General features: G+C 36.2%; 1 long non-coding RNA gene across 1 annotated transcript; it reads left to right on the forward strand.

Moving 5' to 3' along the window:
* Positions 1-6299: 6299 nt before the first annotated feature.
* Positions 6300-15325, forward strand: LOC141520505 (uncharacterized). Its single transcript, XR_012477626.1, has 3 exons — positions 6300-6776; positions 14176-14277; positions 15265-15325. It is a non-coding gene; the product is annotated as an uncharacterized LOC141520505 (long non-coding RNA).
* Positions 15326-24143: the final 8818 nt, after the last annotated feature.

Raw genomic sequence — 24143 nt, forward strand, 5'->3', positions numbered from 1 at the left:
GAATTACAAAGATTTGTCATCACCTATTACCCACTACAGATCATTCAGATACATGACAATGGAATGCAGAGGCTAAACCAAGGAATTCTGGTCTTTGTTCTCTTCCACTTTTGATCACTTGTTTTCAATTTTATTTTTCTCTCTTCTTTTTCCTCCAAAACAAGCTATGTCAGGTTCTTCACATCTCCAGAATTTTTGTTGTTCAGTTGTGTCCAACTCTTTGTGACCCTACAGACAATAGCACCAATATTGTCCATGGGGTATTCTTCATAAAGGTACTGAAATTGTTTTCCATTTTCTTCTTCAGTGGATTAAGGCAAGCAGAGATTTAGTGACTTGTCCAAGTTCACACAGCTTGTGTAAGGTCAAATTTGAACAAATTTTCCTGACTCCAGACTCAATGTTCTATCCACTAGGTCATCTAGAGATGTTTCTCTCCAAAATTAGGTATTATATGAACAATCCTAAGTCATTATGGAAGGACCTTTAGAATGCCTTTAGGATCTTTAGACCTTCAAAGAACAGGATGTTGTATAAAATCAATCACTAATGCAGAGTCATTCTGAAGTGACTCCATGTTTTAACCTGAGGCCAGAATGCAGGAGAGTATATAGGTCCTTAGCAGTAATTTCATCTCCCCAAGATTCCATAATAGGGGAAAAGAACTGAGGGAGCACTAATCCCATCTCCTCAAAAGAATATATACAATCAAAAATGATTTTGCCCTTAAGTAGAAGTTGCTTACTCTTGTTTATAAAAAAAAAACAGTGCAAGTTCCTTTCTCTATAGAAATTGCTTCTCAGATGGAGGTCTGGGCTAGAAGCAGGACTGATGACATGAAGGATGTTACTTCTACCAAAATTCCTGTGCCTATCTGTTGTTACTATTATGGTAATTAGGATAATAGCCTCCTTATTGGTCTTCCAGTTTCCTCTCTCTCCCTTCTCTAATCTCTATTTCCCATAGCTGTCAAAAGAATTTTTCTAAAACACAAGCCTCTCAATAATATCCTCATCTCACAAAGTTTCAGGTTCTCCTTAATATGTATAGGATAAAAATATAAATTCTTTAGCCTAGCATTTAAGACTCTCCACCATCAGACTCCAATCTACCTTTGTAGCCCAATTTTATACTATTTTCTCTCATGAATAACCAAACTTTACTACCCAGATTTGTCAGATTCTCTATATCTTGACTCCATGAATTCACCCACTCTGTCCCTCAACCCTAGAATCAATACAAAATAAGGCAAAACAAAGATTTCTTTTAATAGTGTGATAAGCTAGCTTTTCCTCCTTTCTATCACCTCACTCCATCTCCTACCATGCAGATCTGGATAGTCTCCTAAAAAACAAGGAAATTGTCCCTAAAATTGGCTCAGTGTAGAAAGGCTCAAATTACCTGCCTGTTCATAGTTTCCTTGTGTCCTCAAGTCATATTATAATGGCTATCTATTCACCTAGGAGCATAAAATGGTTGAATATCCTTCCTTTCTTCTGGTTAAGTAAATTTCCCTTTATTAACTGTTATATGGACTATTAATCTGCTACCATTTCATTGCAATCTTAGATCTAAACTACTGGGAAACTTACCTGGCCTGCAGCATTTTTGGCAGAGAGGACAACTAATGTAGATTAAGTATCTTCCTAGAATCTAAGATTAAAATTCCAATCTATTTTCCCACTAAATCATTGTCATACATGGTGGTTTAGTTCTATAACTTATTAATGTGGATTTCAATTACAAATGGGGGTTTCATAGTTTTATATGTTGACCTGTATAGTATTGTAAATGTGGGTGAAAATGTTCCAAGAGTAAAGAAATGATTTAGAAATACAATCTATACAAACTGAAGGCTGACTATGAAGTCAACTTTATTTTAGTGCTTTCCCTGTAGGATTACTATTTATCCATCATTCTTGAAAAAAAAACATGACATCAGGGAAGGACGCCATGACATGCACATGAATTGGATTTTAGTGAGGGGCTGCTTGATAAGTCATCAACCTCACTTTCTCCTCTAGAGCCTTCTAGGTCCAGTGGACCAACCTGGATCAGGACGACTGGAGATGGTCCTGGATGGGAAGCAATCAGGGTTTAGTGACTTGCACAAGTCACATGGCTAGTAAGTGTAAAGTTTCTGAGAATAAATTTAAACTCAGGCCCTCCTGACTCCAGGAATGGTGTTCTATCTTAATAAGTCACCTAATTATAAAATGATTTAATTAAATCCTTACTGAAAAAAATTACTAATTCCATGTAAATTTCTTTTCTGTTTAGACAGTTTTATAGAAAAATGATTCTTTTGGACTTATCCTTGAGAGCCTGGATTGGGACTGGATCTGTGATTTTATTTTTATTATTTTTATTTATTTGTTTTTCCAATAACATGCAATTTCACCAATCATTTTTTGCAAGATTTTGAGTTTTACATTTTTCTCCCTCCCTCCTTTCCCTCCCCTCTCCCCCTGACAAAAAGCAATCTAATATAATTCTACATGTGTAATTATGCTAAACATAGGATCTGTGATTTTATTGACATGGGAATGTTTAAGGTAAGGAATTTCATCATCAAAACTCTATACCTTCCTGTAACTCATACTCTTAGAGAGCTGCCTAGACCACTGAGAGGTTAATTTAATTGCCTAGGGTCATATAGCCTATATGTGTTAAAAGTAGAACTTGAATTGAAGTCTTCCTGACAGTAAGGACAATTTTCAATCCATTATGCCATTTTGCTTCTCCTCATTGAGAAAGTACATTGTAAATAATATGTCTAAAGTTTCCATTGTGGTAGAAACTAAATGCTAGTAATACAATAAATTCATTGTTTGTCCATATGTTCTGTTGGATAATATTGTAAAATGCCTTTTAAATCCATTTGACAATAAACATAGAGAAGGAATGAGAATTCAATGGTTTCCCTTGAATCTAGACTCTTTTCTTATTCAGAAATTCAATTGTCAATCTGTTATTCATGAGTTGAGAGATGGGAACATTCTGATCTTTCATTTTATATTTCAAATCATCTAAAATGTAGTTCTAGTTCAATTAAAATTACTCACACTTAGCTGTCACCCCATCTGTGCTGCAAAGTAGTCTACCTGGGATTTACTAAACCAGCAATATTTTATCATAATCACTTTGCTTGTGTAATAGAGGCACACTTCAAAAGAAATATATAGGAAAAAAAACTTACACTTCTTAGAACACCTAGGCCTAGAACATGACCAATTTTTTGAAATTTTGAAATTTTCTCAGGCCTTCAATTGGGGGGAGCCTTTGTATCTAGTTATAGCATGATTTTATCATGGAACATGCAAAAATTGAAAATAAAAAAAGCATGGTAACTTACTAGGGTCCATCATCATCTGAGTAGCCTTGTGATAACTGTGAGCAGATTAAGAAATTCTTGAAAGGATCTAAACTAAAAACTGTGGAAATGTAGAACTCAAGAGTAGTAAAAGATACTGATGAGTTCTATGGTAAAACTGTCTATATCAAAAGATAAAACTCTGGACTCTAATACATTGTTGATGCATTGTTGATGGAGCTGTAAACTCATCCAACATTTCTGGAGAGCAGTCTGGAATTGTGCCCAAAGGGCAACAAGAATGTGCATACCCTTTGATTCAGCAATACTATTACTGGGTCTATACCCTGAAGAGATTATGAAACGGGGTAAAAACATCACTTGTATAAAAATATTCATGGCAGCCCTGTTTGTGGTGGCAAAGAATTGGAAATTCAGTTAATATCCTTCAGTTGGGGAATGGCTTAACAAACTGTGGTATATGTATGTCATGGAACACTATTGGTCTATTGGAAGCCAGGAGGGATGGGAATTCAGGGAAGCCTGGAAGGATTTGCATGAATGATGCTGAGTGAGATGAGCAGAACCAGAAAAACACTGTACACCCTTACAGCAACATGGGAGTGATGATCAACCTTGATGGACTTGCTCACTCCATCAGTGCAACAATCAGGGACAATTTGGGGCTATCTGCGAGGGAGAGTACCATCTATATCCAAAGAAAGAATTGTGGAGTTTAAACAAAGACCAAAGACTATTACCTTAAACTTAGAAAAAAAACTGTTATCTTATGTAATTTTGCTATCTCTTATACTTTATTTTTCTTCCTTAAGGATAGGATTTCTCTCTCTCATCACATTCAACTTAGATCAATGTATACCATGGAAACAATGTAAAGACTAACAGACTGCCTTCTGTGGGGGTGGGGGGGAGGGAAGCAAAATTATGGGGGAAATTGTAAAATTCACAATAAATAAAATCTTTCTTAAAAAAAAGATAAAACTCCAGTGGAGTGAGAAGAAAGATAATTTCCTAAACACTTTAGAAAGGAAAGGAAGAAAAAAATCACTGAGAATTATGCATAAATTGTTTCCCTGTTATTTTACCATGTGCTTCAGTTTCAGTTAAATGTATTACTATTTCAATGCACATTCAATTCCTGCTCTGTGAGCATGGAGAAAAGTTCCTTTAGTTAATTTTAGAATTTTCCAGTAAACTGGATGGGTACAGTGAACCAAGACATGTGATAAGTCAATTGAGGTAAATTACATAATTGAAAATATCTCCAAAAACTTAATCCTATGCCAGGCGAATATCTGAGTGAGCAGAAAACAGGTTACATTTTACCAAAGGAAAATATCAAAAGGAGATAAAGAACAATGTATTATCAACTAATCATGTTCCTTATCTTCCTTTAACACTATGTTCAGATGTTAATTCATTCATGAAACTTACTCTGATACTTCCAACTAGAAGTTTTTTCTCCTACCCTGTCTCTGGTCTCTGAACTCACTTTATCTAAATTCTCTTGTAAATTTATCACAGTTGGACTTGTGATAATTCACTACCTAAAGCAGTCTGTCAATGGTATTTGGAAATCAACTCATTCCTCCCCTGCACTAGTGAAGAAGACATCTCTGTCTCTTTCAACAATTCTAACAAAGCCAAAAATCATTCAGAAAAGAATGTCCTAATTTGATACTCATCTGTCATAGACATGATTTTTAGTCAAGATGAAGAATAAGCCAAGACACTGTTCAAATTAATGGAAAATATTGTGTGTGTTATCTCCTCATTGGATTATAAGCTAATCAAAAATGGGGTGGCTAGGTGGTGCAGTGGATAGAGCACTGGCCTTAGAGTCAGGAGTACCTGGGTTCAAATCCGTCCTCAGACACTTAATAGTTACCTAGCTGTGTGGCCTTGGGCAAGCCACTTAACCCCATTGCCTTGCAAAAAAAAAAAAAAAAAGATCTGCACTCCCTCTTCAATCATTTCCCCAAAACCATTCAAGCCTTCTTTGGCAATAAGCTATAAGGATACTCTGTTCTCCCTAATTGAAGGTAAACTCAAAAGATACTTCCATTAGCTACAGTTATCAAAAGACTTCTTCCTTTTCTTTGTTACCATTAACCTAATTACTTCAAAAAGAAGTTCTCACTAGAATTATCAGGAGCTCTCTCCTAACCTAGAATAGGTTAGAAATTGGTTAGTCTTTTAAAAAGAATGAAGCAAATAGATTTCAATAGAGGATATTGTTTCAGAATTGATAAAGACTGATAGGAGGGGCGCTAGGTGGTGCAGTGGATAGAGTACTGGCCTTGGAGTCAGGAGTACCTGAGTTCAAATCCCACCTCATAATCCGTAGCTGGTGTAGCCTTAGGCAAGCCACTTAACCCCATTGCCTTGCAAAAAAAAAAAAACGACTGATAGGATTACTCAACCAGAGTAGACCTAGGTTTTAGATTAAGATGAGCAAAAAAAAATCTTTCTTAATGTTTCTGAAAAAAGTACTAGGGATGGAGATGGAGATGGAGGAGGGTGAGGGAAGATTTGTGGAGAATGCCTTTCCATGCTCCCACATAGAAATGGTACAAGGAAAATTTGTTGAGAAAGATCATTAACAACAGCATGGATTAGGAAGGATTTCATGTCACCTGATCTGGGTTTTGAAAGAAGACAAGGATTCTAAGAAGTAGTACTATGAGAGTACATTCTAGCCATGAGGGACAACTTGGGTGAATTCATTGAAGATAACTGTCAAATTTGGGTAGTAAAATTTGGCTGTTCTTGAAAGAGGATAGTATAAAATAAGACTAGAAAGATAGTTTGGAGTCTGATTGTGGAGAACTTTAAATACTAGGCTAAAGAATTTGTATTTTATCCTAAACATACTAAGAAGAACTTGAAGATTTGTGAGAGGAGAGTGTTATGAGCAGGCCTGTGTTTTAGAAAAATTCTTTTGACAGCTATGGGAAGTACATAGAGAAGGGAGAGGGAGGAAACTGGAAAACCAACAAAGAGACTATAGCATAACAGATAGGCACAGGAGCCCTGGGAGTAGTAGTAGTAGTATCCCTCATAGTCTTGCTTCTAGCCCAGACCTTACAGATATCATCTTAAAAAGCAACTCCTGTGGGGAAAGGGTCAAATATCTCTACCAACTGTCAACCAACTGTCAAATGAAGGGCAAAGAAACCAACCTAGTTAAAGCAACAAGGCACCCTGAAGGAATTATAGGTGGCAGCAAATGCCAGGCAAGTGAAGCCACCACCACCACCTTGGACCCATCCTCCCTTAAACCCTGATAGAGATAGTCCTAGGACCCTGAGTCCAAGAACCTTGGGAATTACCATGCCCCCCAAACAGCAGACCAGTTACCACTCCAGCCCTCAGAATCATTATCAAGAGAAGTAACTCGTGAGGAGAGAATCACCTTCCCCATCTGCTAAACACAGAGCAGGTAAGTCAACCCAACTGAAGCCACAAGGCACTCGGATGTACTAGGATAGCAGCCAATTAGGTGGAGACTAGAAAGGAAAGATAAATATGAAAGATATATTTAAAGTAGAGGCAAATTTTGGCAACTCACTATAAACAAAGAGGGAATGATAAAGATGAGTCAAAGATGACTACTTCTAGACTGTTAAGGCTGGTCAAATGGTCATTGAAAGAGGGATGAGATTAGGAAGGGATTCTATTTTGAATATATTGAGTTTTGAGATGCTTATGGATAATCAGGAAGAGATGATCAGCAGACAGTTGATGATGAAGTACTAGAGATCAGGAAGGATATTTGGGCTAGATTTATTTGTTTGAGAGACATCTGATTAAAAAAATAAAGGAGAAAACCAAGTTTCCAGTATCAAACTAGAAAGAGTGAATGTACCATCAATGATGAAGTAAAAGCAATTACTAGGAGTTATTTTGCCCAATTATTGCCACTCTAACTGAAATGAATGAGTATTTACAAGAGTATAAAAATATTAATAGAAATAGAAATAGAATATTTAAATAGCCTATCTTAGAAAAGAAATTCAAAAAGTCACAAATGGACTCCATAGGAAAAAATCCCCAGAACCAGAAGGATTAACAAGTGAATTCTACTAAACATTTAAAGAACAATTAATTCCAGTATTATTTAAACTATTTGAAAGAATAGGTAAAGAAGGATTCCTACCAAATTTTTTCCTTGACACAAATATGATTTTGATATCTAAATCAAGGAGATCCACAATGGAGAAAGAAATCTAGGGACAAAATTCCCTAATGAATTTTTATTAAATAATATATAAAAATTTTAGATAAACTACCAGCAAAGAGATTATAACAACATATCAAAATGATCATATATTATAACTAGGTCAGATTTAAACCAAGAATGCAGTGCTGATTTAATATTAGAAAAGCTATTGGATAATTGACCATATTAATAACAAAAACCCAAAATAATATAATTACTAAAATAGATACAGATAAATCTTTTGACAAAATACAATACCCATTCCTGTTTAAAAAAAAACACTAGAAAACATAGGAATAAATGTAATTTTTCTTAAAATGTTAAGAAAAAACATCATGTAATGGGAATTTCCCAGAAGCCTGCTCAATAAGATTAAAGGTAAAGCACGAGTATCCATTATCACTGTTATTATTCAGTATTATATTTGAAATGCTAGCTATGGCTAGCAATGGCTAGAAATTGAAATAGATTAGGATCACAACTGTTGTTCAGTTATTTAGTCATAGTCATGTTCAACTGCTCATTGACCCTGTATGGTGTTCTTTTGGTCAATTGGGAGGCAGAATGGACTGAGGGCTGTGCTTGGAGTCAGGAAGAATGGACTTCAAATCTGGCCTCAGACACTAATCCTGGGTAAGACACATAACCTTATTTGCTTCAGTTTCCTCATCTATAAAATGAGCTGGATAAGGAAATAGCAAACCACTCCAGTATCTCTGCCAAGAAAACCCCAAAGGAGTCACAAAGAACTAGATATAACTGAAAACTGACTAGCATATACACAAGTCACAGTAGTAAATGACCTTGATAATCTAATATTTGATAAACATAAAGATCTAAACTTAGGTGGGGAGACAAGAACTCACTATTTGACAAAATTTGCTGAGAAAACTGGACAGCAGTTTGACAGAAACTAGGTATGGTCCAACATCTCACGCTGCATACCCAGAGAAGGTAAAAATGGATACATGATTTAGACATGAAGGATGATAACATAAGCAAATTAGAGAATAATGGAAAATTTTACCTAGCTGAATTAGATATAAAGGAAGCTTCTAATATCAAACAAGAGATAGGGAGAATCACTGCAAGTATAATTTTGATTACAATGAAACTTAAAAGGTTTTGAGCAAACAAAACCAATATGATCTAAATTAGAAGGAAAGCAGAAAACTGAGATAAATATTTTACAGCAAGTTTCTCTGCTAAAGATCTCATTTCTCAAATATATGAAGAATTGAGTCAAATTTTTGAAAACAAAAACCATTCTCCAATTGATAGTCAAAGGATATGAATAACAATTTTCAGAAGAAATAAAGTTATCTATAGTCATAAAGTGCTCTAATTACTTTTAGAAAATGCAAATTAAAACAATTTTGAAGTATCATCTCACACCTATCAGATTGGTTAAGGTAACAGAAAAAGGAAATGAAAAATGCTTAGTGAAATGTGTAAAAATAGAGACACTAATGCATTATTGGTGCTACTCTGGAGAACAATTTACCCAAAGGGCTATAAAACTGTGTATATCCTTTGAGCCAGCAGTACTACTATTAAGTCTCTATTATTTCAAAGAGATCAAAGAAAAAGGAAAAATAGCTCTATGTACAAAAAATACCTATGGCAGCTGTTTTTGTGGTGACAAAAAATTGGAACTTGAAGGAATGTCCAATTAAGGAATGGCTGAACAAGTTGTGGTATATGATTGTAAAGGAATACTATTATATTATAAAAAAATGATGAGGGAGCTGGTTTCAGATAAGCCTGGGGAGATTTATATGAAGTGATGCAGGGTGAAATGAGCAAAGACAAGAAAACATTATGTATTGTTACATTTTAACAATGATCAACGATGAAAGATTTAGCCACTCCCATCAAGACCCTGATCCAAGACAGTTCCAAAGGACTCATGATGAAAAATTCTGTCTACCTTCAGAGAAAGAGCTCATGAACTCTAAGTGAAAATTGAATATAATTTTTCTACTCTTTTTACTTGTAACATGGTTTATATGGAAATATGTTTTACATGATTTCACATAGAATTTTTATCATGTTGCTTTGATTTCATGGGTGAGGAAGGGAGAGAATCTAGAACTCTAAATTTTTAAAATAAAAAATGTTTAAAATAAATAAATACTGAATTATTTTAAAATATAATATATGGCTTGAAGAAAGAGAAATGAGAAAACATGTTATTTAAGGTGAAAAGGCACAGGGTCCATCCTAGAGTTTCTTAAATAATAAGTGATTATGTCTAAAATTATGGTCTGAATGATGGTATAACAATTAGTATATTAGAATAGGGTGATTTATTTTTTTTTTTGTTTTACAAATAGAGGAGAATTAGTCTCCATTAATTTAGTTTGTTTTGGGGAGACAGGGAAGCATAAAAACACTGCAAAACATTCATTTCATCAATTATGAAGAAACTCTGCTTCATACATCATGTGTTGTGGGATACATGGGTTTATAATACCCTTTTTAGTTCAGTGTTTCCCACCATACAAGACATTCATAAAGGTATGTAGATAAGCAGAGAAGATAGAGCCTTGGGCTTGTTTTAGTATATTTTTAAAACAGGTTGTTCAAGTTCTCATTGTCTAAAAAAAAGGTAAAACACTCCCTCTAGTGTTTTCATTGGAGAAGGGAAAAAATTTTGATGCAAATTTTTGTTTATATAAGTCTGCTATCCAATATATAAAGCAATAGGAATAGGCAGTTATCAGTGGAAGAAATTAAAGTTATCAATAAAGTTAATCATTTGAAAAATTTCATAACCATAAATATAAGATATAAAGAAATTAAAATAACTCTGATATTGTATATCACTCAAAAGATGAGCAAAGATGACCCTTCCTCCCAAAAAAGGAAATTAATTAAGCAATGAGTATTTATTAAGTGCTTATTATCTTACTATACTTAAGCCATTTTGATAGGTGCAAGGGATAAAAAAATATAAAGAAAGAAATAAGGTCAGCTAGGTGGTGCAGTGGATGGAGGACTAGCCCTGGAGTCAGGAGGACCTGAATTCAAATAAGGCCTAGATAATAATTGCCTAGATGTGTGACCTTGGGCAAGTCAATTAACCCCATTTCCTTGAAAAAACAAAAAAAGAAATGATACATACTCTTGAGGAATGTTATTTCTAATGAAAACATATATATATATGTGTGTGTGTGTGTGTGTGTGTGTGTGTGTGTGTGTGTGTGTGTATACACAGCATAAATAAAAAGTGAATAAATAAAAATATATGCAAAAATCAGGATCAGATATTCAGTTAAAGAAAATTATTAAGAGCATATATGGAGGACGAGTGGTGAGACTAGAGATAAAAAGATCAATTAAATGTATTTGCAATAATCTAGACTAGAGGTTCTTAGGGCTTAAACTGAGGTGCTGCTCATGTGAAGGGAAGGTAAAGTGACAAGATTACCCCACAGGAAGTAAACAAGCCAAAAGATTCACGAGACTCCACAAACAATTCAGAAAACACATGATGAATTTAGAATAGCCCATAAATAGTTAATATTCTACTCCTTCTCCAGTGATTCCCAGTTGTCTCTAGAGTCCTAAAATCCTCCAAACTCAGGGCCAACCCATAGTTTCTACTCCTTTCAAAAGGGAATTAACTAGAATTTGCAGATACTAGACAGGTAATATTCTGAGGAGTCCTTTCATTCTATAGAAGCCCCAAGGTTAGATAGGTAGTAGAAGAGGTTCACATCCTTACTGATCTATATTGTGAATTTAGCCACTAGTCAGTTCTTTTCCAAGGACCAAAAATCCACATGCATGATCCTCTTCTTTCTCTAAGAGACGTACTGGAAGGATGAATAAAGGACTATTTTGATTTTTTAATTGGATTTTACTTTTTTCAGATTCATAATCTTTCTTTCTCATATCTCCCTACACATACACATACAACCAATAACTGAGAAAACAAAGCAAAATAAAACTCCTATTACATACATGTAAAAGTAAAGCAAATTCCTTCATTTATATGTATATTATATTTGCACACACATATGTAGTTGTGCCTATATGTGTAATTATATAAATTTACATGTATTATAAATAGATAATCTATACTATGAGACTGAGTAACATATTTTATCATGAGTCCTCTGGAATTCTGGTTGGTCATTTGTCTGATCAGAGTTGCTAATTCATTCAAAATTAATTGCCTTTACAATATTGCTAATATATAAATTGTTTTCCTGACACTACTCAATTTGAACTATGTCCACACAAATCTTCCAAGTTTCTCAGAAACTATCACCTCCATGATGATACAGCACAATAGAATATTTTTCATATACTTACACCATTACTTTTTCAGCCGTATTCCATTTCTGGAACTTTCAATTCTTTGCCATCACAAAAAAAAGATCTGCTACAAATTTTGTTATATACATAGGTTCTTTTCCAGTTTCTTTGATCTCTTTTAAGTATAGACCTAGTAGGATAATGACTGGATGAAAATGTTGCACAGTTTAGTAGCTTTTGGACCATGGACTGAATTATTCACAGCTCTACCAACAGTACATTAATTTATCATTTTCCCATAGTCCCTCTAGCATTTATTGTTTCCAATTTTTGTCAACTTTGACAATATGACAGATGTGAGACACAACTTCCAAGTTATTTTAACCTTCTTTTCGCTAAATTGTTGGTGGCTTGTATATGACTATTTATAACTTGGTTTTCATCCTCTAAAAACTACCTAAAGGGTCCTTTCACCATTTATCAAAGAGGGATTGCCTCATATTCTTATAATTAGTCAACTAGTTATCTGAGAAAAGAGGGCTTTTTCAGAGAAACTTGCTGCAAAGATAGTTTTCTGTTTTTCTTCTAATTTTAGTTTCATTACTTTTGTTTGTATAAAACCTTTTTTATGTAATCAAAATTGATTATTTTGTGTTCTTTAATCAGGAGAAAAGTAAAGATAACCTGATCTAATTGGATGTCTATAATTTTATCACTATTACAAAGTGAGACAGTTTTAAATAAATTGTATCATATTAAAGAAAAATATCTTAATTCCCATACCTCCTCATGTTTTTTTTGTTTAGGTTTTTGCAAGGCAAATGGAGTTAAGTGGCTTGCCCAAGGCCACACAGCTAGGTAATTATTAAGTGTCTGAGGCTGGATTTGAACCCAGGTACTCCTGACTCCAGGGCTGGTGCTTCATCCACTGTGCCACCTAGCCACCCACCTCCTCATGTTTTTAAACAGAAATGGGTGTTATATTTTGTCAAAGATTTTTTTCTGTACCTATTGATATAATATACCATTTTTGTTAATTGGGGAATTATGCTTATTATCTTCCTAATATTAAACCAGTTCTTCATTCTTGCTATAAGTCCAATGTGGTTCTTGAATTCAATTTTTGTGATAATGCTGTGGACTCCTTTTAATATTTTAAGATTTTTGGTCAATGTTAATTGGGAATATTTGTCCATAGTTTTCATTTTCTGATTTAACTTTTCCTATGTGAGGTATCATTACCACAATTGTAAAAGGAATTTGGTAGAATCTTTTCTTTACCTGCTCTTTCAAACAATTTATATAGTATTGGATTTAACTGTTCTTTAAAAGTTTGATAAAATTCACTTTTTGAACCATCTGGTCCTGGTTTTTTTTTGGGGGGGGGCTTCATTTGTTACTTGTTCAATTTCTTCTTATAAGATTGAATTATTGCAGTTCTTTATATCTTCATGTGTCTATTTGGTGTTTCCTTGGCAAAGATTCTGGAGTTGTTTACCATTACAGTATGGGTAGGGGGTAGCCTGTGTTGATGTCTTTATAGCCCAAAAAAGCCATATATTTAAAACTGACCAAACAGAAACAGTTTTTATCTTTCTTGAACACTTTTTCTTCTGTGCCCAGAGGGTGTACCCATAATGAGGATGCCATGAACCAAACAAGCAGGGGGATACCTTCTCCATCTTCTCCATTTAGAGTTTAAATTCATGGATTTTATCTTGTTCTATTTAATTCATTCTTTTCCATTTTAGCTACTGGCGGTGAGTCCCACCAGACCAAGAATAAAATATGTATTAAACATATCATACATATATGAGCTATATCAAATTGCTTAACTTAACAAGAGGGAAAGATGGGGGGGGAAAGAATTTGTAATTCAAAATTTTTTAAAAAATTAAAGTTAAAGATTTTTTTTTAACATGTGTAATTGGGAAAGAATAAAAAATATTAAATTTTTAAAAGAAAAAAGAACTGGAATGCAGGTGACCCAACCCCTATAATCAGGGGAAAACACCCACTATTAACAGGGGTTAACCCCTAGAAGAGAGTCAAGACAACTCTCCAATCTACTCAAGGATATTGGAGAACCCTGGAGGGGGGTGGGGGTGGAGGGAATGATGACATAATATACCTGGCCTTCAGGCTGTAGAGGCCAAAGTAATCAGTGGGTGTGGGGGCGGGGGGGCGGAATGGGTGTTTGTGTGTATGTACTATGTTTATAACATTTCTGTAAGATTTCTTTCTCTACACTCAGCTACCATCATGGTGTAGGCCCTACATTTCTTCATATCTAGTCTATAGGTCTAGTCTGAAGAACAATAATCTTCTGGTTTCTCTTTCTTTATATCCACAGTGTCTGTAATAGAATATTTAGTCCTTCATTTCAAAGAAGATCACAACATCAGTGAAGCCATGACAAGCACATGAACTGGATTTGAGTGAGGGGGGTACTGCGGTAAGTCACCAGTTTTACTTTCTCCTCCAGTGCCATCTGGATTCAGTGCCAGATATGAATCAGGTTCTCTGGTCTTAGATATGAGGCATTCAGAGTTAAGTGACTTGCCCAAGCTCATACTGCTAGTAAGTGTCAAGTGTCTGAGGCTGGATTTGAACATCTGTCCTTCCGACTCCAAGGCTGGTACTCTATCCACTGCACCACCTAGCAGCTCTCTGTAATAGAATATACACTTAACAGATGCTTATTCACCATTGTTGACATTACAGACTTATATTAAGGACAGTAAACATTTTCTGTAACGGGTTATATAGTAAATATTTTAGGTTTTCTGAGTCAAGAAGTAATTTTATATAGGTATTTGTATAAGGAGAGATGAAACAAATTTCCTCAACTTTGTTATTGATTAATTAAAAAAGTAGTAATGATAATAACACTTTGGGGGTTATACAGGTCTACTAATGAAATGAGTTTTTTTTCTTTTTGGAACAATATTTTGCTTATATGGCATTCAAGGTTATTTTCCTGTCATCAAAATTAATTGTAAATCTTCATCTATTAATGCTGCTCTGTAAAAAAATTTTATATATTCTATTTTTGAAAATGTCTTTTCATTTAGACATTGCCAAATATTGATATGAAATCATGAGTATATGATTTTAATTGAGCATCATCACTTGGAAGACATTTACAGAACTCCATTAAAGTCTTCTCCTGATGGTTGTCTTTTAGTATGTCATTACATTATAGATTAATTACTCCTAATTGAATGTTAGATGGAAGCTGCCCAGGTAATGGATTTTGAAAAAAAGACTTGTATCAAGACCCCAAAACTCTGCTGGAACTGAAGTTTAGGATCAGAAAATATATCTTCTGTACATTTCTATGAGAATATAATTCTTATTTTTCCTGGGAGCTTTCATTGGGGATCTCTTTCAGAGGTGACCAATAGATTTTTAAAATTTCTATTTTATCTTCTGGTTCTAGACTATTAGGGCAGTTTTCCTTGATATTCTTGAAAGATGATATCTAAGCCCTTGATCATGGCTCTCAAGTATTCCAATAATTCTTAAATTATCTCTTCTGGATCTATTTTCCAGGTCAGTTGTTTTCCCAATATGATATTTCAAATTTTCTTCTATTTATTTCACTCTTTTGTTTTTTTTTTTTATTGTTTCTTGATGGCTCATAAAGTCATTAGCTTCTTGCCAATTGTAATCTTTAAGGAGTCCTTTTCTTCAGATATTTTTTGTAAATTTGGTAAATTCTGCTTTTCAAAGCATTCTTTTCTTCATTCAATTTTTCTGCCTCTTATCATTCAGCCTATTCTGTTCTTTTTAAGATGTTATTTTCTTCAGTATTTTTGTGCCTCCTTTACCTTTTTTTCTTCTTCATGATTTTCTTGAATCAACTGAATACAACCCCTCTACTTGTCAATTTCTCAGAATCTTTCTCTCTCTCTTCAGGGCCCTTAAAAGAATCTGAAATTCTGTCTCTTTCTTTGAAGTTAGAAGTCAGAAGTGAAGAATTTGGAAAAAGATTATTAGTGGAAAATAGGTAAGAATCAAGAACACAGGTCCTAATATTTGTAGAAAAAAACAGCAAGTTCAAATGAAAATGGGTAACCTAGTTGAAGGAGACTTCTATTTATCAGGTTCCATTAGGGTAGAGTATAAGCTATTTCATTGATCATGACCACTCAAAACACATAAGAAAATTCAAGTCCACAACTCTGAATGTTGTAAAAATGTTGCAACATTAATGAATAAACTGGTGGTATTTCACAGAAGTCAAGGTACAAGTGTGGACTTTACACTTGGATTTTTACCTTTATAGAAAAGTAGGGCTAGCTTCTTGTCATTAGAAATAAAAGCTTCAACATGGAAATATATTTTGATGAGTGTACATATATAATCTATATCAAATTGCTTGCCATCTCAGTGAGGAAGGATTGTGAGGCAGGGAAATAATTTTCAAAATTTTAAAAAACATGTCAAAAGTTGTTTTAGCATGTAAAAAACTAAATATTAATTAAATAATTTTTAAAAGAACTAGAGTTTTCATTTATAAGTTATGCTACTTTTGGGGCGGCTAGGTGGTACAGTGGATAGAGCACCGGCCCTGGAGTCAGGAGAACCTGGGTTCAAATCTGGTCTCAGACACTCAATAATTACCTAGCTGTGTGGCCTTGGGCAAGCCACTTAACCCCGTTTGCCTTGCAAAAACCTAAAAATAATAATAATAATAAGTTATGCTAATTCTGACTGTCTATACAAAGACAGATTTGCTAGTTCCCATAAATCAAAAGGAAATGCAGAATCTAAGAGAAAGTGCCAAAGTCAGGCCCACTATAAGATAGTATATCAAGTGAGGGTTAGGGTTCCTAAATGGCACAGAGAATCACAAATTATGACCAGACCCAAGAAAAAAATTCAGTAATTTAGACATGAAATCTATGTGTCAAAGCCCATTTGCTTGGGAATTTCCTTTTTTTTGGAGGGAAAGGAATCAATCTCCATGCCTTTTATGAAGGGTGGAGATGATAAGAATTTGGAAGAAGGGAGATACTAGTTTTCTGATTTTGAGCTTCAAAGAAAGAGACCAAGTTCAAGATCCTCTTTAGTTTCCTGGAGAGAGGGAGAGAGAGAGAGAGAGAGAGAGAGAGAGAGAGAGAGAGGAGAGATCAGAAGAAACTGTCAAATAGAGGAACTAGAACTCAGCTGAGTTAAGATATCTCATTCCTAATAGGAAAACTCATTTCTTTTGTTTTATCTGTTATGATCTCATTTGTATTCTTCTCTGTTGTTTGTTTTGCTACAGGTTTAGATGTTTGCTTTATGCATTATATGTTCATTGTGGAACTGAAATTTGATGGGAAAAGAGTCAAGCCTTATAACTTGGGACACTCCTACCCTATTAAAGGATAATGATCAGGAGCTGGATAGGTGGCACAACCTAAGACACTTACCTGTGTGACTTTAGCAAATCCTTTAACCTCTGCTGCCTTAGTTTCCTCAATTGTAAAACAGAGCTAATAATAGTATTCGCCTTTAAGGGCTTTTGTGAGAATCAAGTGAAATAATATTAAAAAGTACTTAGCATAGTGTCTGGTATATTATAAGTGCTATATAGTTATTAACTATTATTATCATTATTAGGGGCTCAACTTGTACCTAAAAATTATCCTTCTAGACTAATTATATTTAGGAAAGCAAGTAGATATAATTCCAGTAGGTATAAGTCCAGTACCTTTTCTCTCTAAGGAGAGGGAAGTGATCAGCCTTTGGTCTTAGCTTCCTACTTGCCTTCCTGGTAGGAATCAAAGTGTCAGTTGGAAGAGCATGGGCAAAGGAGATTCTATCCAGGAGATATTTTTTTCAAGTCTCCTTGAGAGTCACAACAAGCACTCAGCCCAGCTGCAGCACTCTGAGCAGCCCAAGCCCTCAGAGCTGCAGCCCAGATCCCAGGAAATGCAAGCAGGCCATCCAGCAGGAGCCTCCAAGCAGCTGTGCTCTGTGCTCAGCCCCAGGAAAGTAAAGGGAGTAGAGGAAGACTCCCAGGGACTGTCCTCTGTCCCTGAAACAGGACTCTGGGCCTGTGACCACATTCAGACCCTGAGCACAGTCTAGGCCCCCCATAGAGCAGGGACCTCCCTCTCCCTCACAGCCTCCAAGGCAGCATTCACAGACCAGGAGAGCAATCAGAGCCTCATATACTGAGTTCCTTGTTGGGGGGGGAGGTATCCCAATAAAACTCAAAACTCAGGAAGCACCCCAAAACCAGACATAGGCTGGGAAAATAAGTAAACAGAAAAAAGGGAACCTGACCATAAAAATTATTTTGGTTCATTGAGGATCAAAGTACTCAATCTGAAGATGAGAAAGTCCAAGCTTCTGCATCTAAAGACTCCAAGAGGGGCGGCTAGGTAGCTCAGTGGATAAAGCACCGGCCCTGGAGTCAGGAGTACCTGGGTTCAAATCCAGTCTCAGACACTTAATAATTACCTAGCCATGTGGCCTTGGGCAAACCACTTAACCCCATTTGCCTTGCAAAAAAAAAAAACTAAAAAAAAAAGACTCCCAGAAATAGAGAAGTTGGGCTCAGGCTATGAGAGAGCTCAAAAAAGATTTTGAAAACCAAGTAAGGGAGATAGAAGAAAAATTGGAAAAAGAAATGAAAGATCCAGGAAAAGCATGAAAACGAAGTCAGCATCTTAGTCAAGGAGATCCAAAAAAATGCTGAAAAAAATAACATGTTAAAAACCAGCTTAGGTCAAATGGATAAAACCATTCAAAAAGTTATTGAGGAGAAAAAATGCTTTAAAAAGCAGAATTGACCAGATGGAAAAGGAGATAGGAAAGCTCTCTGAGGGAAACAAATCCTTCAGATGTAGAATGGAGCTAAAGGAAGCTGATGACTTCGTGAGAAATCAAGACACAATACTTCAACACCAAAAGAATGAAAAATTTAGTAGAAAATGTGAAATATCTCATTGAAAAAAACAACTGATCTGGAAAACAGATCCAGAAAAGATAATTTAAAAATTATTGGGATACCTGAAAATCATGATCAGGAAAAGAACCTTGACCTCATTTTTTTTTAGTTTTTGCAAGGCAATGGGGTTAAATAGCTTGCCCAAAGCCACACAGCTAGGTAATTATTAAGTGTCTGAGGCCAGATTAGAACTCAGGTACTCCTGACTCCAGGGCTGGTGCTCTATCCACTGCACCACTTAGCTGCCCCTTGACCTCATTTTTAAAAGAATTCCTACAGGAAAATTGCCCTGATATCCTAGAAGCAGAGAGTAAAATAGAAATTGAGATCTCCCCTGGAAAGAGATCCAAAAAAAATGACCCCCAGGAATATTATAGCCAAGTTCCAGAACTCCCAAGTCAAAGAGAAAATATTACAAACAGCCAGAAGGACACAATTCAAATATCATGGAGCTGAAGTCAGGATCACACAGAACTTAGCAGCAACTACATTAAGGGCTCATAGGGCTTGGAATATAATATTCTAGAAGGAAAAAGAGCTTGGAATGCAACCAAGAATCAACTAACCAGCAAAACTGAACATCATCTTCCAGGGGAAAAGATGGATTTTCGATGAAACAGGGGACTTTCAAATGTTCCTTTTAAAATGACCACAGCTGAACAGAAAGTTTGATCTTCAAATACAGGACTCAGGTGAAGCATAGGGAGTGGAGGAGAAGGGTGAAATATGAAGGACTTAATGATGATGAACTGCATGTATTCCTGCATAGAAAAATGATGCTGATAATGCTCATATGAGTCTCCTCATTTTGTAGAGCAGGTAGAAGGAGTTTTTATAGATGAAGCACAGGAGAGAGCTGAATTTGAAGATATAATATATTGTAAAAATGGAGTCAATGGCTAAAAGGGAAATGTACTGGGAGTAAGAGAAAGGAGAAGTAGAATAAGCGAAGATATTTCATACAAAAGTCATTTTTTTGGCAATGAGCTTTTGTGTATAACATGGAAACAATGTAAAGACTGACAAATTGCCTTTTGTGGGGGGTGAGGGGTGGGAAGTAAGATTAGGGGAAAAATTGTAAAACTCAAAATAAATAAAATCTTTAGTGCAATGAGCTTTTGCAATGATATGGAAGGGGAAGGCAAGGGGGGAATGAAGGAACTTTCACTCTTATCAGAAATGGCTGAAAGAGGAAACAGCATACACATTCAGTATAGACAATCTGGAGTAAAGGGGAGAGAAAGGGGACAGGGGAAGAGGGGGGGATGTGGGTGATGGAGGAAAGAGTAGCTCATGGGAGAGAATAGTCAGATATAATGCACTATCTTTTTTACTTTTTTTTTGCAAAGTGCTGGGATTGGGTGGTCTGTCCAGGACCATGGGGCCTGGGTGGTTGCCGGTCCTCTGGGGTGGGAAATGGGCTTGGGGCCTCTTGACAGTTCTCTGTCTGCTGCGCCACTTGGCTGCCCCACAGCACATTTTTGAAAAGGGACAGAGTGAAAGGAGAGATAAAATATAATAGATAGTTGTGGGGAGGAATTGATGGAGGGAATTAAAATCAGCAGCAGCAACTGTGGAAAAATATGGAAGTAGGGGCCGGAGCCAAGATGGCAGTTTGAAGGCAGCATTCCCGGGGAACTCCTTCCCCCCAAATGCCAAAAAAAAACAAAGGATGACTCTAGCCAAAATTTAGAGGGGCAGAACCCACAGGAAGACTGAGTGATACATTTTCCCAGTCCAAGATAACTTAGAAGTTCCACAGAAAAGGTGTGTTTCAGAAAAAAGCCGGGCTGGCAGCACAGCCCAGCCCAGTCCAGAGATCACCAGGAATAGCTTGAAGGGGTGGTGAGAGAACTCTGCTGCACCTGGGTGAGTGTGAAGTGAGGAACACCAGTCACAGAATCTGCAGCGAGAATCTGGAGGAAGCAGCCTGCACCCCCAGAGACAGTAAGGGAAGTCTGCAGAGATTTCTCTGCTCTCCCTCATGGTAGGACTCTGCTGTTTGCCTACACTCACACATATTGAAGTTTGGGCTTCCATACTAAGATAGAAGGATCCCTCCCTATAGCCCTAGGGCAGAGGAAAGTGGGGGGGGGGGCATCTACACATCAAAGCACAGGCAAGAGAGAATAAGACTTTGGAGGAATAAAGGTCCCAGTGAAATGTACCAAAAAAAACCCCAAAGCCTTGGAAGTGCTGTAAATTAGTCTTGGGCTGAGGAAATGAGTAAACAACAGAAAAAGAAGAATCTGACCATAGAGAATTTCTTCAGGGGCACCAAAGTGGCGCAGTGGATAAAACCAGCCCTGGAGTCAGGAGTACCTGTTCAAATCCAGTCTCAAACACTTAATTACCTAGCTGTGAGGCCTTGGACAAGCCACTTAACCCCATTTGCCTTGCAAAAACCTAAAAAAAAAAAAATAGAATTACTTCAGTCCCATGTAAGATCAAAACACATACTCAGATGATGACAAAATCAAGGCTTCTGTAGCTAAAATGTGAATAGAAATAGAAAATGGGCTCAGACTATGGATGAACTCAAAAAAACACTTTGAAAAGCAATTAAGGGGGGCAGCTAGGTGGCGTAGTGGCATAGTGGATAAAGCACAGGCCCTGGAGTCAGGAGTACCTGGGTTCAAATCTGGTCTCAGACACTTAATAATTACCTAGCTGTGTGGCCTTGGGCAAGCCACTTAACTCCTTTTGCCTTGCAAAAACCTAAAAGAAAAAAAAAGAAAAGAAAAGCAATTAAGAGAGATGGAGGAAAAATTGGAAGGAGAAATGAGAGCAATGCAGAAAAATCACGAAAACCAAATCAAAAGCTTGGTGAAAGATATACAAAAAAAATACTGAAGAAAATAATATGTTAAAAACCAGTTTAGGGGCGGCTAGGTGGCGCAATGGATAAAGCACCAGCCCTGGAGTCAGGAGTACCTGGGTTCAAATCCGGTCTCAGATACTTAATAATTACCTGGCTGTGTGGCCTTGGGAAAGCCACTTAACCCCATTGCCTAGCAAAAAAATTTTAAAAAATTAAAAAAAATTAAAAAAAATAAAAACCAGTTTAGGCCTAATGGAAAAAGCAAAACAAAAGGCAAATGAGAAGAATGCCTTAAAAAGCAGAACTGGACAGCTGGAAAAGGAGATTAAAAAAGCTCTCTGAAGAAAATAACTCCTTCAAATGCAGAATGGAACTAAAGGAAGCTGATGACTTTGCAAGAAATCAGGAAGAAATAAAACTCTTCCAATAAAGCCAAAAATTAGAAAAAAATGTGAAATATCTCATTGGAAAAGCAACCAACCTCAAAAACAGATCCAGAAGAAATAATTTAAAAATTATTGGGCAGGGGGCAGCTAGGTGGTGCAGTGGATTGAACAGTGGACTTGGAGTCAGGAGTACCTGAGTTCAAATCCAGCCTCAGACACTTGATAATTACCTAGCTATGTGGCCTTGGGCAAGCCACTTAACCCCCATTTGCCTTGCAAAAACCTAAAAAAAAAAAAAGAAAGAAAGAAATTATTGGGCTATCTGAAAGCCATGACCAGGAGAAGAGTCTAGACTTCATTTTTTCAAGAAATAATACAGCAAAATTGCCCTGAGATCCTAGAAGCAGAGGGTAAAATAGAAATTGAGGGAATTCACTGACCACCCCCCCCCGAAAGAGATCCCAAAAGAAAAACTTCCAGGAATATTATAGCCAAATTCCAAAACTCCCAAATCAAAGAGAAAATTCTAAAAGCTGCCAGAAACAAACAATTCAACTAACGAGGCTCCATAGTCAGTATTACACAGGATATGGCAGCATCTACATTAAGGGCTCATAGGGATTGGAATATGATATTCCGGAAGGCAAAAGATCTTGGTTTACCTAGCAAAACTGAACATCCTCTTTCAGGGGAAAAGATGGACTTTTTTTTTTGCAAGGCAAATAGAGTTCAGTGGCTTGCCCAACACCACACAGCTAGGTAATTATTAAATGTCTGAGGCCGGATTTGAACTCAGGTACTCCTGACTCCTGGGCCAGTGCTCTATCCACTGCACCACCTAGCTGCCCCTAAAAGATGAACTTTCAATGAAGCAGGGCACTTTCAAACATTGCTATTGAAACAACCAGAGCTGAACAGAAAGTTTGATCTCTAAGGACAGGACTCTGGTGAACCATAGAAGGGGTAGAAGAGAAGGACTAACTATGAGGAACTTAATGATATTGAACTCTTTATATTCCTGCACAGAAAGAAGATATTGATAACTCATATGAACTTTCTCATTTATAAGAGCTGTTAGAAGGAGCATATGTAGACAGGATACAGGAAGGAGCAGAATATAATGGTATAATATAGTAAAAAGAGGGAATCAATGGGTGATAAAGGAAAGTACTGGGAGGAAGGAAAAGGAGAGGAAGAAGAAGCTAAGAAATTTCTCATAAGAGTCAAGAAAAAGCTTTTTCAATGGAGTGGAAAGGGGGAAGGCAAAGGGGAATGAGTGAGACTTCATTCTCATCAGAAATGGGTCAGAGAGGAAATAACATACACATTTAATAGGGTATAGAAATCTATCTTACCCTAGAGGAAAGTTGGAGAGGAAAGGGATGGGATAAGGAGGAATGGGGGGAGAAAAGGGGGTGGGGAATAGGTGATAGAAGAGAGGGAAGATCAGGGGAGAGGGTACTCAGATTCAACACACTTTTGGACAGGGCCAGGATGAAAGGAGAGACAGAATAGAATAAATGAGAGTGGGGAGAAATAGAGTGGAGGTACAGCTAGTAATAGCAACTGTGGGAAAAATATTGAAGCAACTTCCCCAGAGACAGAGCCATTGAAATCTGAACACAGACTGAAGTACAATTTTTTTTCTCTCTCTCTATTCTTGAGGTTTCTCATCTTCTTGGGTTGGGGGTAGGGGGTCTATGTTTACTCTCATAACATTCAATTTACATCAATGTATGGCATGGAAACAATGTAGAGACTATCAGACAGCCTTCAGTGGGGGGGCAAAAATTGAAGAATTCAGAGCCTTGAAAAAAATGATGGATACCTATTACTATTGTATATAATTGGAAAACAAATTTTAAAAAGTTAAAATGTTAAAAAAAAAAAAAAGAAAAATATGGAAGTAACTACTGTGATGGACTTATGACAAAGAAAGTGATCCACCCAAGACAGAGCTGATGGTATAAGAACACAGACTGAAACACATTTTTTCCTCTTTCTTTTACTTTATTTCTCATGAGGTTTTATATTTTTGTGGGGGAGGGGTATTATGTTTACTCTTAAGAATATTTTAGTAATGTGTAAATAAATTAAAGAAAAATAAAAAATACAGAGAAAAATAAAAATAATAATCATGGTGATAATAGGCATCTTTGTTTCAT

Source organism: Macrotis lagotis, chromosome 1, assembly GCF_037893015.1.
Source record: "Macrotis lagotis isolate mMagLag1 chromosome 1, bilby.v1.9.chrom.fasta, whole genome shotgun sequence".
In the NCBI taxonomy this organism is placed as follows: domain Eukaryota; kingdom Metazoa; phylum Chordata; class Mammalia; order Peramelemorphia; family Peramelidae; genus Macrotis; species Macrotis lagotis.